This window comes from Mobula hypostoma, chromosome 13, assembly GCF_963921235.1.
Source record: "Mobula hypostoma chromosome 13, sMobHyp1.1, whole genome shotgun sequence".
In the NCBI taxonomy this organism is placed as follows: Eukaryota; Metazoa; Chordata; class Chondrichthyes; order Myliobatiformes; family Myliobatidae; genus Mobula; species Mobula hypostoma.
The window spans coordinates 75,812,727-75,829,413 of NC_086109.1; the positions used below are offsets into that span (position 1 = coordinate 75,812,727).

At 38.4% G+C, this 16,687-nt stretch overlaps 1 protein-coding gene across 3 annotated transcripts in view; it reads left to right on the plus strand.

Moving 5' to 3' along the window:
* The window catches only part of atosa (atos homolog A), a 91,008-nt gene that overhangs the window by 41,944 nt on the left and 32,377 nt on the right, over positions 1-16,687 (plus strand). The window lies entirely within an intron of this gene.

Here is a 16,687-nt window from a genome sequence, read left to right on the forward strand (position 1 = left end):
AGGCCACACTCAGCTGGGAGGAGCAGCACCTCATATTCTGGCTATTAGCCTCCAACCTGCCAGCATTAACATCAATTTCAACAATTTTCGGTAATTTCTCCCCCACTTCCCCACCTCCTCCTCCTCTCCTTATCCATTCTGGCTCCCCTCTTACCTCTTATCTTCTTCTCCCCTGCCTATCACCTCCCTCTGGTGCCTCTCCTCCTTCTCTTTCTTCATTCTCTTCTCTTATAAGATTCTTTCTTCTTCAATCTTTATCTTTTCCACCTATCACCACCCAGCTTCCCACTGCATCTCCCCTTCTCCCTCACTTCACTTTGTATATGACCTTCCAACTTGTACCCTTCCTCTCCCTCCCCCCTTCTCTTTCTGGCTTCTTCCCCTTTCCTTTTCTATCCTAATGAAAGGTCTTGGTCCAAAACGTCAACTGTTTGTTCCTCTCCGTAGATGCTGTCTGACCTGCTGAGTCCTCCACCATTTTGTATATGTTACAATACAGGTATATTGAAATATTTTTCTGTGTTTAAAAAGCACTACATTTTATGGATCAATGACAAATGTGATATAAGCATTGTCTTAAAGTGCATTGCACCAAAGTCTAGATTTGGAGTACTAAATTGTTATTGGCACCAATTGTTATATTAGTTATTGAGTAGAACCAGTTTCATTAGCCTTACAGGAATATAATTCTGTTCATAATATTTGGAAGTAAAAGATCTTGCTCTTCTAGCTTTACAAGTCAGCTGAACACTCAAATGGAATTGAAAACAAGTCAAATGCATATAGCTGGGTGAACTATAGGAAAAGTTTAAGTTGGCTAGTGGCCATTATATCTTATGAATTTAGGGCAAAGTGTCTCTATTGATTGGTATTGTGAATCATCAGTAGCTTGTTAATGTTTCATGATTCTATCGTATTGAATTAAAATAAGTGAAGATTTCTTTACTCTGAAAACTGAATCTTTGGAGTTCTAGGAAGACTGATATATCCAAGTTGAAGAGTGTTTAGATTTCTGTATGCAATTCAGGATATAAAGTTAGGGTGGGGAGGTAGAGTTGAAGCTAAGATCATTATGATTTTGGTAGATTGTAGAGCAAAGGTTTATGTAGGCTTCTCCAATTTCATATGTTTTTGACAACTTCTGTGCTATAGTTAGTGAAAATAGAACATGACCATGAATCAGCAAGTCATTGAAGGCATGAAAGTGATTGCAATTTAGTTTGATCCTTCGATCTCTGAAACAGTGTATTATGACTTCCATCATTAGCATGGTTATTTTAGTATTTGTTCAGTTTGGAAGCTCCCTGACAGTCACTTGCTGTGATGCTGCTCTTGTCCCTTAGGAGAGCAAGCTAAACTGGAAGTTTATCCTTTGCTAATATCAGAAATAGGGTAACCACATGAATATTTGGCATACCTGATCTGGTACTGCAAGCTTTTCCTCTATTTAGGTGGCTTGTCTGCTAGGTTGATTTTGATTGAGAGCAAAGGTTATGACATGAATACCTAGTAGTGGAATGGGGTTTCAACAAATGGATGTGGGTGTGACAACACCCTGTAGGTGCTGTACTTGATATTTTGTATTCATCATTATGTAATGGATTCAGCCAAATGGCATTTACTTTGATCCCTTAAATTCTCTTTGGTTTTATTTACATACTTCAGATACAGAAGCCTTTATTTAAGTTTACTGCTTTTGAAAGTTAATTTATCTGAAGGGGAAATAATGAATTTGTCACAAGCTCCAGAATTCAGACACCTGCTAACCAATATATACCAAACATTTTTTCAGGAACAGGAAAATATGTGGCTTTCTTAATTTCAAAAGCCACAATTAGCGAGGCACTATTACAGCTCGGTACTTTTCGGGGTTCAATTCCAAAGTGGTTCTGTAAGGAGTTTCTGTATGTCCTCCCTATGGAATGCATGCTAATTGGTCATTGTAAATTGTCCCATGATTAGGTTGGGGTCACTGTATTGATGTTTGTCAGGGGTTGCTAGGATGGCATGGCTTAAAGTGCTGAGGAGCTTACTCTGCACTGTATCACTAAATATATCAATAATAAGTTTTAAAAATTTTCCAGCACAAATTTGAATTCTGGTGTTACGTGATAAAATGTAAGTAAATCAAATATGGTCTTAATTGTTTACAAATTGCAAGCCTGATGAAAATTCACTTTATCATCTGTTACATTGATTCTTATACTTTTGGTAATATAGAATGTACTGTGTATGCTGATACTGAATATATTTTGATTTGAGAGGCTTCATAAAACCTTAACTATAGTCAGTAACATGATACTACAGCACAAATATAGGAGCTGGCTGATGGTTATCTGCATGGAAAATGCTTTGAATTTCTTCCATGATTATTAGCAAAGTATATAGAGCAGTGATCTGTGAACTGAGATCGTGTTTGCTTTTTTTTTGTTTATTATTTTCAGGATTTCAAGGTGCTAAATTTACCTACTTTTATATTGTAATGCACAGATCCCAAAATTACTATGATAGGTGTTCACTTCCAATTGAAGTCCATGAATTAGGCAACTAAATGCAGCATGATTAAGTTGATGAGATTGAAAGCGGGTGAAGTATGTAACATTGTACATTTCAAACCCACTTTACTCAGTAATTGGAATATATTTATATCCAGGTATTCTTGTGTGATTTGCTGATGAAGGTTTGAGTTTAAAAATAAACCTGGTAACTGTGGTACTTATGATCCACGAAATAATTAGCTGTCCTATTTCTCTCTGCTATCAAATTTGAACCCTGCCCAGATCTGTTCTGAGTCCAGTTATTTATGCAGTTAATGTCTTTTCATTTGTTCCATTGATGGCTATTCTTTCAGTTTTTCAGGACATGCTGCCTAAGGAATTCTCTGCCTAGGAATTCTTTCTTTAACCTCCATTTAAGAAGATGCTTAAAACCACTTCCTTCTCTTTTACCATTCTCTTTAACCTCTCAGATTAGATTGAAAGTTATATTCCTCACTGCTCTGTCATGGACCTGCATCATTCACATTAAATAGACTTTATAAACACAAGGCTGTTGCCATAGAACTCATAAAGATGGGTGATACACAGACTCTTCTATGGCTAACTCACTGCTTCCATTTGGGTGGAGTGCTTGGATACACAAATATTTTGGAGGAAGACATTCCTCCAAAACATTGAAGTTCACCTGAGGTCATAGTGGTATCAAGTGCCCTGCTAATAAAAGAGCATGCAGAAGAATTGTGTGCATTTAATTTATTTGATCAGTGTGATAGTTGCGATTAGGCTAAATACTTCAAATTTTGAACCTAAGGCATTTCATTAGATGATACATAGTTAACGTTAAATAATATTAAACATAGTGAGGCACAGGGTGTGTTGTGTTTGAGACAAAATATTCCCAGCTGCCTACATTCACAATTACATCAGCATTTAGGAGCTTAGCTGCTTTGTGCTTTGTTTATAAGAAATCCGTCCAGCATTCATCTTGTTTTTCATTGCTTGACAACCCAGCTTTTTCCTCTCCTACTACCAAGATTTTGTCATTGAGGTAACCCAGTTTCACTTGTATTGTGTATTTTTGAATGGGATAAAATGGATAAAGGGAAGGATTTTTGCATTTGCTTTCTGATGCTGTTTCTTATTCTGTTATCTCGAAGTCACTAAAATGTATTGAGACATTGTTTTTATCTGCTTTTCTCTCTATAAATGTATTTTGATAAGTTTGTTGCCATTTCAAATGTACATTCAAAATTATTAGCAGTTTCTAGGAAGTATGAACAACTTTTTTTTAGATTATGAGGACACTCAGTCCTCGTTTATTGTCATTTAGAAATGCATGCATTAAAAAATGATACAGTGTTCCTCCAGAAAGATATCACAGAAACACAGGACAAACCAAGACTAAAACTAACACATAGTTACAACAGTGCAAAGCAATACCACAATTTGATAAAGAGCAGACCAAAGGCACGGTTTAAAAAAAGTCTCAAGTCCTGATAGCCCCATCATCTCACGCAGGCGGTAGAAGGGAGAAACTCTCCTTGCCACGAACTCCAAGCGCCGCAAACTTGCCGATGCATTGGAAGCACCCGACCGCAGTCGACTCTTGAGTCCGTCCGAAAACTTCTTTCCAAACTTCTTAAAAGAAGCTCTGCCAAAATTGAAATTGTTTAAACACAATCTCTTTCCTTTTCATTCAAAATTCAATTTGACCACTTTTGGTACACTGATGACAAATGACAAATGTGAAGTATACTTAGACTTTACATGTGTTACAAGCTGAAAGGAAATTCATATTTTTGACTCTGAAGCATTTGAGTTAGTGTGACATAACCTGATTATTTCCCATCTGTATATAACTAGTTACTGGGCTATATGCATTAACTTAAGTAAATATACACTGTCTTTTGTCTTGTGCTCTGCCATTATTTTACTTCGGTTATGTCCTAAGAATTTCCTTAAGTTAAATGACCCCTTTTAGCTATCATATGGATTCGTACAAGCAGTGTTTGGTGTGTACTGATGGCTAAAGTGATAAATAGGTCAATTACCTTATTTACTGTCTTGCCATTTAAAATACACCTATTCTTAAATCATCCTTATTTATTTACATATTTTGTTTCAGTAAATTGATCTATACTTTCATTCTTTAAAACTCGTGATGTATAAAGGTGATCGCATCTTGTGGGGATTGACTGGATAGATCTTGGAATGATGGTTTCTCTGGCTTGGTGGTCACAACTAGAGTTTACAGTCTCAAAATGCGAAATTAGCATTTCATGACAGAGAAAATATTCCTTCTGTAAATCCTTTAGTGAATCTTTCGAATTTTCTACTTAAAGGGCTGTGGAGACAGAGTCACAATGAATTCAAGACAGATCAATACATTTTAGATATCAAGGAATATGGGGGTAGCACAGGAAAGTGGCCAAGATAAAAGATAAGCAATAATCTTATGGAGTGATGGAATAGACATGAGAGACTGAATGGCCGACTTCTGCCTCTGCCCTTAATGTTAACAAGGTTACAAATCAGGTGTCAAAATTCAGAGCTTTTTCCCTACCATTCGAACAGAAGTGAAAGATTACTATAGTTGAAACAATTAAATCAACCAGACTTAAATATAAAATGTTAAGTAGTTTCTTATTTAAATACTTGCTGGCAAACACCATTGACTACAACTGCAGTTTTACAAGTTTTAAGCATAAGAGTTTTATATTTACTAATTTTGAATCTATAAAGCTAAAAGCTGATTGTTTGGACTGTACATTTTCAATCTGCAAACTAGGCCAGTGCCTTCTTGGAAACAGCATTATTATCACTAACCATCTTGAAATTGTGCATCTTTTAGCATATATACAAGCTGTGAATGCTGTAATATCTCAGTAAACGTCAACTGTCTTCTTCACATGAACAGAATGTTTGCCAGTCTAAATAATAACTATTTGTTAGCAGCGCTTTGATAACAAAAGTTACTTCCTGAATTTGCATGTTCTTGCCATGAACATATATTTCATATCTGTAATATCAATTACTTTAAAACATTGAAACATACATTGAAATGCATTGTTTGCATTGACAAACAATACACCCAAGGATGTGCAGGAGCAGCCCGCAAGTGTGCCAGCATAGCGTGCCCAAAACTCCAGGCTCGCTGATGAAAGTGCTCTAAACAATAGGCCTTGAACTCTGGTCTCACCAATTCACAAGCACAGAGGGCATTGGACCTCATTCCTCCTAGCAGCATGGAACTCCAACTCTGGAAGCTGCCAACAACTCACTGACCCTGGGGGTACCATTAGCCTTTGGCCATAGTGGTCTACCAGTCTGACATCTAGCCATATTTCCCGGCCCGGCCCATGGATGTGTCATGTTTGTGTTACTGAGCTTTGAGCACAGACCGGAAACTTGTGTTATTTTTCTTACTTGGTCTTCTCTTCCTTATGTTTAAGCAGTCCTTTAAGATTTGAGCGTTTGGTTTTGACGACTTTTCACTGAAATGTACTGAAAAGGTTGCATACTTTGATGTGTTGTATTTTGAATAGAATGTTAAATCAAGGCTTGTCTTTCTCTTCAACTGATTCAGATAGATTGCACAAATCCAGGAAACAAAAGATATCTTGATGACATGGCAAATGCTCATAAAAGTGTGTACAATTGAACAGTAATTACTTAAAAGTCTTGCATACTTTTCCACTGAATTTTTTTTAAGTTATTTGAATTTTATTTGAGCAGAGCTGTTTTTTCTCTCATTTTTTAGAAAAGACATCAAGTTGGAAGATATCCCTCCTCAATTAAATAACATGCAGTTTTCTGGGTAATCAGTTTAAGAACCTTATATTAATTGTTTTGTAAAACAACTTCTTGTTTCTTGTGAAAAGGGCTCAATAAAAGCTATGAGTCGGTGCAACAAACAGGCACTGTGCTGTCCTATTCTGTTTAAATTAAATAATGTCAGGTTGGTTGTTATGTTCACTCTATTATTATGTAAAGACAAGCTCTATTGATTGAAATAAATGAAATTCATCATAACTGTTGTCCTTTGTTCAGATACTATGAAATAAAGCAGCCAAGTGTTTGCTTTGACTTCAGAGAGATTTAGAGAAATATAGATGATGAGGTGATGTAAGATTATCTAGCAGTGCCATTGTACTGGCCTCTTATTATTTTATTGGATAAGCAGTATTAGCCAATATTTATCAACATAAGGCATTTTGATAACCCAACAAAAATGACAGCAAATTTGACATCTATTGTGGCAGCATGCACAAAATGCTGGAGGAACTCAGCAGGCCAGGCAGCATCTATGGAAAAGATTATAGTTGATAGTTTGGGCCAAGGCACTTCGCCAGTCCTGATGAAGGATCTCAGCTCGAAATGTTGACTGTACTCTTTTCCATAGAAGCTGCCTGGCCTGCTGAGTTCCTCCAGCATTTTGCGGTGTTACTTGGATTTCCAGCATCTGCAGATTTTCTCTTGTTTGTGATCTATTATGGTAACCCACATTGTAAGAAATGGCTATTGTGGACTGTTGAATATCCAAACTTTTATCTGATTGGAGATATTTTCTTAATAGTAAGAGATGATTATCCATGTAGTTTATTATGGACCAGGTTGAGGATTTTTTTATCCTTCAAGAAAAGGAATTCTATCTTAATTTGGTGTATATGGGAATTATTTCAGAAGTATTTATACATTTCGTTGGCAAGAAACAAATTGTGCATTACTAACATAATCTGAATAGTACAATACTTTTCTAGAGTGTTAATACAAGAATATAATAAGTAGAATTTGTAGATAAGTGATGATTTTTTTTTAGTATCAACACATATATATGCTGCAGTGTTATTTTTTAATCAATTAGTTTAAAATAGGTGGGCCAAATTGTTAAAGTTGAAGTAAATATCTTTTTCATTTTACTACACTAAGTGATACTTGAGTAGAAGTTTACAAAAATAATGCAAGATTCAAATGATACAAAGTATATTTATTTTCAAAGTATGTATGCAGTATGCAACCAACAGGAATTCTGCAGATGCTGGAAATTCAAGCAACACACATCAAAGTTGCTGGTGAACGCAGCAGGCCAGGCAGCATCTATAGGAAGAGGCGCAGTCGACGTTTCAGGCCGAGACCCTTCGTCAGGAATGCAGTATGCAACCCTGGGATTCACCTTCCAGACAGATAGCCATGAAACAAAGAAGAACCATGGAACCCGTTCAAAGAAAAAACATAAAACACTGCCCTCCCTTCACGCACAAAAAAAATCACGCAAACGGCAACAAAAATAAATCAGCCAAAAACACAGAATATAAAATACAAAGTCAAAAGACATGTTTCAGTTTTGCTCAGTGTTAACTTCAGGCCATCCCAATTCAAAATTGCAACAAAAAAAGGAGTGACCAGAAAACTAGGAACACATCATAACACGCTGGAGGAACTCAACAGGTCGGGCAGCATCCATGGAAACGTCGACTCATTGTTTCCACAGATGCTGCTCAACCTGTTGAGTTCCTCCAGCGTGTTGTGAGCGTTGCTTTGATCCCAGCATCCGCAGATTATTTTGTGTTTAGGAACACATCATAACCTTAATTAGAGTCCAATCCACAAATGGCATCAAATAAACTTTGTTCTGCTACCATCCTCCGACAGTGTCGTGGGGGGGGGAGGGGGAAGGGGGAAAAGAGAGGGAGAGAGAGAGAGACAGACAGACAGACAGACAGACACACAAGATACCTTCCTCCAGCAGCAGCGAGCTGGAGGCTGGTAGATGGCACTGAACAGCTGCCTCGATGATTTCAATCTTCCTCAGTGCTTTATCGATAAGATTGTTGAGAAATGCCGTTGATCATGGGTTCGCACCCCATCTCCAGGCTTCTTGACATCCGTACATACCTTCGCTCCCAGCCTCATGGACCCCTCTCGGAGACAGCAAAGCACCAGATCACTTGATCTGCCAGTATGTAGATCTCAGGCTCCAACAGTAGCCTAACACCATTTGAAATAAGAAGAATAAAAGACGAGAAAGGAGAAGCTTTGTAAACCTCTTGAAGATTCACCCTTGGTAGCATTTGCTGGTGGCACATTAAGGAAAATGTTAGTTAAGTATGTTTTTCCTTGTCTCAAAGGGCCAAATGCTTTTCTTACTGTGCTATTATGATCTTATAGTTCTACAAAACTAAGTGGCATTATATGTGTCAACTCCTTTTGTAAGGAGATCAGACATATTTGGGAGAAGCTAGAAAATAAAAAGAAAAGGCATAAGTGATGATTCCTGTGAATCCACGTGGACTGTTAGACCACAACTGGACAAGTGCAGAATATGCAAGAGTTGAAGAAGGGGTGAGGCTAGAGAGAGATTAAAAAATGGAAGTAAGACAATTGGGTCTGGAAGACTGCTATGAGGAATTCCTGCAGCAATAACTTGTGGCTGAGATAGTTGATCACCAAAAACCACACCTCCATGATTCCACCCACCAAAGTGGTTATCCCTTGATGGCTGTTGATTCAATTTTACCATCTTGTTCTGATGTTACTCCTGCCTCACATCTGGAATTCCACATTATAGTCCATTCCTGAATCATGGTTGCATTGATGTCTGGAGCCAAATAGTCCTCGTGAAACCTAAACTAATCATTGGTGACCAAATGCTACTAGCAGCAGTCAACTACACTTAGACAGTGATTATAGTGTAGGCAAGCTATTGTTGGTCAGATTGGATTCTTTTTGTGAATTAGACATAATGGGATAATTTGGGCTCATTTATTTTCAAAGCACTGTTATGAGAAGAGCAACAGAAAGCAGGAACCTACAGGCCAGTTACCTTGACATCGATCTTAGGGAAATGTTAGAAGCTATTATTAAAGGTATTGTGAGAAGGCACTAGAAAATTAAAGATATCATGCAAAATGCACATGTTTTTCTGAAAGGGAAATCATTCTGAACAGTTTAGGAATTTTTTGAATGGAGTAATGAGTGTGAATAAAGAGGAAATGATGGATGTAGATTTCCAGAAGACATTTGATAAGATACCACTTCAGAGATTATTACAGAAAACAAAAGCACATGGTGAGGAGAATAACATGTTGTCATGTTTAGAAGATTGGTTGTCTGAGAGAAATTGAGAATCTTTGCTTGGTAAGATGTACCGAGTGGTGAGCTAAAGGGTTTGTTGTATACTCAACCATAATTTACATAAATGACTTGAAGGAAGGCACTGATGGTAACATGGATAAATTTTCAGATGAGACAGCTATGGTTAGGACAGTAAGTTGCGAAATGCACATAAAGGCTACAAAGAGTATATGTGAACTTGAGAGAGTGGACAAAAATCCAGCAAATAGAACATAACAGGAAACCATAAAATCATCTATTTTGGCAGGAATAGTAATAAAAAACATTCTGTTGAAATGATGAAAAATTGCAGAGCTTTGAGATGCAAAGGTAGGTGCATGATTTGTTTGTGAAAGCCTAGTAGGCAAGTTTTGCAAGTAAATGGAAAACTAACGAAGTTTTTGTTTATTGCTGGAGGAGTTGAATACAAAGATGAAAAGCTTTATGAATTGACTTTATTTCTTACATCCTTCTTGTACATGAGAGTAAAAGTCTTTATGTTACGTCTCCATCTAAATGTGCAATGTGCAATCCTGGTAATTTGTAATAATTTATAATAAATAGAACAGGCAGTATAATATAGAGTACACTCAAATCAGCGTGAGTTCATCAGTCTGATGGCCTGGTGGAAGAAATTGTCCCGGACTTGTTGGTCCTGGCTTTTCTGCCGTGGTACCGCTTCCCGGATGGGAGCAGCTGGAATAGTTGTGGTTGGAATGGTTTGAGTCACCTGTCCTTGTAAATGTCCTGAATCATGGGAAGTCCAGAACTACAGATGCGCTGGGCTGTCCGCACCACTCTCTATAGTAGTGGTCAGCAACCTTTTTAAGCCCAAGATCCCCTACCTCGACCTTAGTGAAAGGCAAGATCTACCTACTAAATCGTTTAGAGAAAAAACAGCTTAGATTGTACTTCCAATTTGAGGACTTTTATTTGGGCTAATTTGAATTACACAAAATACTTTTGTCACACTTCCAAATTAATTCAAACAAGAAAACACTAACTAGCATATCAAACAGGCCATAGCTGTCTTTCTTTACGAATATTACAATACTTCACACCTTTAATTCGTTTCATTATTTAATTTTATTTCAACACGAAAAATAAATGAATACAACTTGACTGTTGCACCCAGTGTGATGACTGGGGCTGAATACTTTCTGCTCGTTCCCTGAAATTTGGCTCATAGCTACAGACAGCCAGTCTGAGACAGTCTGTGAGATGTTTGTCAGTAAGACAGCTCCTGTACTTAGATTTAATAATTTTCATCTGTGAAAATGCAATTTCACATAGATAAGTTGACCCGAAGTAGGCACTGACTTTTAGTGCTATAAAACCAACGCGCACACCATGCATTGCTGGGGCCCCATCAGTAGTAATTACCACCAGTTTATGAATGGGGATGTCATTTTCACGGACATATTTTTTAAACTAATTGTAAATATCCTCACCTCGCGTTCTCTCCTTTAATTGTAAAAGAGTGAGGAAGTCCTCCTTTGTTGTAAAATCCTGGAAAGCCATTCTGACAAATACAACAAGCTGAGCTGTTTGCATTACATCCTGGGATTCAACGAACTGTAGTGAAAAATATTCACAGAGTGATAAGTCCTTTAACACTTGTCGATCCACATCCTCTGACAGTGACTCTACCCTCCTTGTCATTGTTGCAGGGCCAAGCGATATATTATGCATTGTGGTTGTGATGTCGTTTTTGTTTTTAAAGTCATTAAAAACAGTGTCTGTGGTAATGGCCATTGCTTTCTTGAATAAATCGCCGTCTGTAAAAGGCTTCTTGTATTTAGCCAAAAGGTGACTTACACGAAATGATGCTTCAATAGCAGCCTTATTTTGAGCAGCATGTTTTGTGAAAAACGATTGCTGGGCCTTCAACCCCGATTTCAGCTCCTCAAATTTCCTGGCATGAATTGCAGTCTTTGAAGGGTAGGTGTCTTTAAATACCAGGTGGTTGTTGTTGTGGTGCCACTCCAGATTCCCTCTTTTAGTCAGTGCTTGTGTTTGGTGACACAACATACATACACACTTGTCTTTCACCAAGGTAAATAGAAATTCCTCTTCCCATTCTGGATGGAATTTGTACGTTTTTGCCTTCTTTCGTGGAGCCTCCTCCATGCTATCAGGATAGCACAAGCGAGTGCCGTATATTGATGTTTGCAACAGTCTGTACTCTTATCTAATCTAATTGGTCACTTTGATGCAGCAGAGGCTACGCTGAAAACGCGGTGCATGGCGGGGGAGCTACACACATGCGCACTGGGCAGAAAGAACGGAACTAAAACCCCGCAACCCAGAAACAATCTCTCTTTACAAACAGCATTCAGTAGTGAAAGTATTGCCATATTACCATTATCCTAATTAGTATTACTTATTTTTATAATGCTCACATTACAACAGTATTTGTGTATTTATTTTTGATTTTTTTTCGGGATCTACTGGTAAAGTCTCAAAGATCGACTGGTCGATCGCGATTGACGGGTTGGCGACCTCTACTCTATAGAGTCCTGCGATTAAGGGAGGTACAGTTCCTATACCAGGCAGTAATGCAGCCAGTCAGGATACTCTCAATTGTGCCCCTGTAGAAAGTTCTTAGAATTTGGGGACACATACCCAACTTCCTCAACCATCAAGGTGAAAGAGGTGCTGTTGTGCCTTTTTCATCACACAGCTGGTATGTACAGACCACGTGAGGTCTTCGGTGATGTGGATGCCAAGGAACTTGAAGCTATTTACCCTGTCAACCCCAGAACCATTGATGTCAAGAGGGGTTAGCCCGTCTCCATTCCTCCTGTAATCCACAACCAGCTCCTTTGATTTTGCGACATTGAGGGAGAGGTTGTTTTCTTGACACCACTGTGTCAGAGAGATGACTTCTTCCCTGTAGGCCACCTCATTATTGTTTGAGATAAGGCCAATCAATAAGGCACTGGTGAGACCATATCTGGAGTACAAGTATAGTATTGGTTTCTTTATTTAAGGGAGGATGTTAATACAATGGAGGCAGTTTAGCAAACGCTTATTGGACTAATACGTGGAATTGGCAGGCTATGCTTGAACATGCTGGTTTAAAAGTAACTTGAATCAGCACAAGATCATGAGAGGTCGTGACAGGGTGGATGTGGGGAGGGTGCTTTCTTTTGTGGGAGAACACAGAAAGAAATCAAAATGTTGCCTATTATTAAGAAGGAAGATGTATTTTTTTTCTCTCTGAGTGCCATAAGTCATTTGAACTCCGCGGATGTTGGTGGAAGTTGAGTGTTTTGATGTTCTTAAAGCAGAGCTAGGTAGATATTTAATAAACATGGGTTGAAAGATTACTGTGGGTAGATAGGAATATGGAGTTGAAGCTGCAGTCAAATCATACATTATTTTATCGAATGGCGAAGTAAGTCCACTCCTGCTCCAACTACCAAATTTCACTTTCCTTTTATTTAATGCCATTAACTTCACCATTGAATTGCACATAGTCTATTGTATATCACTGAAAAGAATTATTTTCCAAACCACTTATATTTACTCTTTACAGTTTGATACTAATGCAGCTACCCTAGTTCATGACAAACTTTAACTGAGCACGAGGAATTTTATTTTGAATATAAGTAAACCAAAGAAAAAGTTAACATGAGTGTTTTTTTTTCTGTGGAATACTTGCTCAGTTTTTAACAGAATGTGGAAATCTAATATTGAATTAGAATCAGAATCAGGTGTATTATCACTGGCATATCATGAAATTTGTTGTTTTGTCGCAGCAGCACAATACATAAAATATGTATGTAAATTTTCATCACACGCATGCGCGCGCGTGTGCACACGCACACACACACACACACACACACACACACAGTGTTCTGAAATGTTGTGTTTGTATCTTCAGGCTTCTATACCTCCTTGATGGTAGTGATGAGAAGAGGGCATGTGCTGGTTGGTGGGGGTCCTTAATGATAGATTCTGCCTTTTTGAGGTATCACCTTTTGAAGATTTCCTTGATGATGGGGAAGCTAGTGCCCATGATGGAGCTGGCTGACTCTCCAACTCTTTGCAGCCTTTTCCGAATTTGTGCACTGGCCCCTCCATACCGGATAGTGGTGCAACCAGCTACATCTCTTGTACATCTGTAGAAATATGCTAGAGTCTTATCTATTATATAACCAATATAATTTAATATAATTCATTTTTTCCAGCATGCCAGCCTCAGGCACTTTTTCCTCTCCTTTACCCTTTTAGCCTTCTGCTCTCCTCTCCTTTCAGCATTCCAAAAGGGTTTTTTCCCTTCTGTGATGCTCTGACTCTATTCCCAATATGCGCCACTTTTTCATGCAACCACAGGAGATAGGGCACAAGCCCCTTTTAGCTCCCCACTTCCCAATATATAAACAATCATTCCAGTGAATTTTATTTTTGTTGTACTGTTATTGTTTCCAATTTAGCACATTGCATTTGCTGCTCATGATATAATCTACCCTACGTGGGAAGGAGAACATTGACTGCTTTGCAGAGTGGCTCTTCACTTTACTAGGGTGACCCTTAACTTCCAATTACAAGTTTCTTTAAAAACTCTGGACTGTTCTAGTAAAGCTAGATATAAGCTCAGGTACCAGCACCTCATGCAACATGACTCATTAAACAAACTACAGGACATCAGTTGTTTCAGATTCAGCCCTTCCAGATTGTTTTTCACATTTCCAGTATTTTTGTTTACCTCACTTTCGGTATTTTAAATTTCATTTGTCATTTCCTATTTACAGTTCCTCTTTCAGTTAACAATAACACCACTTCCATCATTTAATCTGTTCTGGCCTGCACCCCCTATTCATAGAACTCCTTTATTCTTGTTATTCTTTCCCTCACAAAACTAAGGCTAATAAAGAAGCAAGTTGAGTCAAGATATTTTTAGCTTTCACTGGAGTGAAACACCATAACAACAATTTTTAGAACCTTCTAACATCAATCCAGAAATATAATTAGGGTCTTACAATCATTCTTGCACAATTTAAATAAATTCTGCTTCAGTTGCATTTGGAATGATGTCATTCCCTATGCAAGGCTTCTTTTAGAACATTGCATAGAGAGCTTAGACAAAATATCCCCAAGAGCAACCATGGCTTGGTACAAGCTGCGTTTCTTTGAAGAGGTGCTGGATTGGATCCTATGCGAGGCCCCTTACTTTGATTCAGTTAGTCTCATTTTCCATATCAACCTTAACCCAAAGGTAGGCCCTACTCTCCGATCCCACTAACATCCCAAGCCCTCTCTGTGTCATGGCTTTCTCACTCCACACTCAAGACACGTTGACCCCCAAGAACAAAGCAACACTTCACCCACATTCCCCTCCTTTTGCCATTGACCTGACCTATCATACTTATTGACTCACTCCTCACCACTTTCCCTGTCCCTGGCCTTAATCCGCACCAAGGGGAACGGGGCTTACTTTTTGTTGTTTGTTGTGTTCCATGTTGTTCCGCCAAGTACTGTGGACATGCTACATTGCCGTTGGAATACTTGCTGGCTGCCTCCAGCACACCCTTGGGTGTGTTGGTTCTTAAGGCAAACAATGCATTTCACTGTATGCTTTGATGTACATGTGATAAATAAATTTGAATTTTGAATGTCTGGCTGAACAGGTGATTCCTGTGCAAAGAAAAATCACCACCTTTCCTCCTGTGTGCCTCTAGAATGTTAGCATTGGTTGAGTGTGAGGAATAGGGCTTGAACCCACCATCGTCTTATGAATAAACAAGCCAAGACTAATGCTCTTTAGACAGTAATTTTGTAAGGAATTGTGGCAAATCAGAAGTAGCAACAGAATAACACAATTTTTGGAACCTGTTGATACAGGGCAGCACGGTAGCGTAGTGGTTAGCATAGTGTTTTATGGTACAGGCAACCCGGATTCAATTCTTGCCATCACCTAAAAGGAATTTGTATGTTCTCCCTGTGACTGCGTGGGTTTTCTCTGGGTGCTCTGGTTTCCTCCCATAACCCAAAGATGTACTAGTTGGTTGGTTAATTAGTTATTGTAATTTGTCCCATGTTAGGCTGGAAGGGCCTACTTCATGCAGTATCTCAATCACTAAATTAACAGCTGGGAATCAGATTGACCTGCTGGTCACCCAAAAGCTTAAAGGGAGAGGGTGGGAATAAATGAAGCCTGGGTTTTCAGACATGGAGGGCACATTACAGAGTTGACCAAATGACTGAAATTGGAGCTTCAAAAGACACCATGGTCTCATTGAAAGCTTTTGAGTTTTGGAAGGCCTAGACACAGTAGTTTTGGAAAGGATGTAGATTTGGAAGGGGGAGTCAAGGACAAGAGGGTACAGCCTCAGGATAGAGGGGTGTCCATTTATAACAGATGCAGGGAAATTTCTTTAGCCAGCGGGTGGTGTATTTGTGGAATTTATTACCATAGGCAGCTGTGGAGGTCAAGTCATTGGTGTATTCAAGGCAGAGCTTGATCGGTTCTTGTGTGGACATGGCATCAAAGGTTACAGGGAGTGGGGCTGAGGGGGGGATAAAGGATCAGCCAATGATAGAATGGCGGCGCAGACTCGATGGGCCAAATGGTCTTCATGATGAAATGTAAGAAATATATAATCCAAGATATCGCCATTGGGTAAAATGTATTTGAAAAATTTTAACAATCTTCACACACTGTTAGTGATAACATAACATCTTGCAATGATTGAATACCATCATACATACTGTGACTGTTTATGGTCTGTACTTCATAAGATGTTATTGGTCAGATGCTTGGACTATCCAAAAAAGCAGTATAGAAAATTTGTATACTGTGGCAACTTACTTTACTTGTTCTAATGGATTTTTGAAAAACTCTTAGAATAATTCTTGAAATATATTTCTAATTTTACTCCTTACAAATTGAACTGAAAATATGCTTCTTTGGATGATGCCTTCCACAGAAACACAATTGTTCATATTTTGTTTATTTTAATGATTACAGAAATTGTGAAATATCTACCTTGCTCAATATGTCATTATGGCTGCAAAAAATGGTGCTGTAGTTTGTTGGCACGGTAGAATTTACAGTTAAAAACAGCTCT